Here is a 1,581-nt window from a genome sequence, read left to right on the forward strand (position 1 = left end):
AGGCCTGGCCGCCGCCGCCGCGAGGGCGCGGGGCAGACAAAGGAGGCAGACAAAGGCGAGCGCAGCCAGCGGCAGTGCGGGCGCCGGGCGAGGCGGGCCGGCTCCTCCCGGTGCGTAGAGGCCGCCGCCGCGCGGCCCGGGGCGCGTGGGACGGGAGGGGCGCCGGCAGCGGTGGCGCGTCCGGAGCGGCCCCGAGGGGAGCGGGCGACAAAGGGCTGCGGCGGGGGCTCCTGGCAGACCCCAACAATGGATCGGGGCTGCGCGTTCAGCTGCGGCCGCGTCTGGCCGGGCAGGGGCCGGCCGGCCCCCAAAAGGATTATTCCGCCTAGGCTGTCAAATGGGACGGGAGAAATGCCCAGGGCGGGGAGGCTGGACGCGGGGCGATGGGGGCTTTGCAGCCGCGGAAAGTGCGCAGAGAGGGGTCGCTCTTGGGTGTGGGGGTGCAGGGGGTCTTAAAAGCGCTGCCATCTCACCTGGGGCGCTGGCGGCGCACCTGCGACCCCCTTCCCGGTAGAGCAGGGAGGACCACCCCCAACACACACACGCGCGCGCGCACACGCGGTCCGCCTCTGCCACGCCCCGTCCAAAGCCAGCCTGAAGCTCCTCAGCCCGGCCCAGCCCGGACAAAGCAGCGCTCGGGCGGCTCATCCATCACCGCGCGGGGCGTCGCGTCCTGACTACCCTGGGAGCCCGGGAATGCGGGGTTCTGAGTCCCGCGGCCCGCATAACTCACGACGGGGTCAGTGGGGCCTCGGGCACTGCGGAGATCAAAGAGCGCTGGGGCGAGACCCCCGCACGTGGGAAGCAGCTCTCGCGCCCAGAGCTCGCCAGGGGCGTCCATTGTGGCTTGGAAGTTGTAAGTGCACCGCTCTGCCGCCAGGCCAGACGGGAGTTCCTGTCCTGATGCCAGTCCTCGTGGCCTCGGGCAAGTCGTCCTTACACCTAACTCTGAGTTCAGGGATTCGAGGCACGGCCTAGGTAGGGAGGTGATGTTTCTAAGGTCCTGCTCACAGAAAACACTCCAGAAAAAGCTTCCCTTATCATCGTGATATTATCAGCCTGATGGACACCAGGACAGATAGATGGGTGAGAAGACTGCTCTGTGTGCTCACAGGATGGTTTGAGCCAACCCATCCCACAAGTACTTGTTGAGCACCTACTGTGTGCGGCACAGGGGAGACAGTAGTAAACCCCATGGACGAGAAGCCCTGCTCAAGGAGCTGACTTTTTTTTTTTTGAGTTGGAGTCTCACTCTGTCGCCCAGACTGGAGTGCAGTGGCCGCTGCCGGCCACCGCAGCCTCGACCTGCTGGGCTCCGGCGTTCCTTCCGCCTCAGCCTTCCAAGTAGCCGGAATTACAGGCACGCGCTCCCACGCCCGGCTGATTTTTTGATTTATTGTAGAGATGAGGTCTTGCTGCCCAGGCGGTCTCCAACCCGCGGGCTCAGGCCATCCACTCACCTCAGCCCCCCAAAGGCGCGGAATTACAGCTGAGCCACCGAGCCCGGCGTAGGAGCTGACTTCTAGTGAAAGAAGCAGAAGGTAAACTCATGAACGAATAAATATCTACCACATCAGGTGG

General features: G+C 65.0%; 1 protein-coding gene across 1 annotated transcript in view; it reads left to right on the forward strand.

The window, feature by feature from the left end:
• Positions 1–6: 6 nt before the first annotated feature.
• MAD2L2 (mitotic arrest deficient 2 like 2) overlaps positions 7–1,581 on the forward strand; it is a 14,693-nt gene continuing 13,118 nt past the window's right edge. Inside the window, exon 1 of the mRNA XM_008073535.1 lies at positions 7–110. The gene's annotated coding sequence lies outside the window, so the exon portion shown is untranslated. The remainder of the gene's footprint in view (positions 111–1,581) is intronic.

Source organism: Carlito syrichta, unplaced genomic scaffold, assembly GCF_000164805.1.
Source record: "Carlito syrichta isolate Samal-C Ts95f unplaced genomic scaffold, Tarsius_syrichta-2.0.1 Scaffold115707, whole genome shotgun sequence".
Lineage (NCBI taxonomy): Eukaryota > Metazoa > Chordata > Mammalia > Primates > Tarsiidae > Carlito > Carlito syrichta.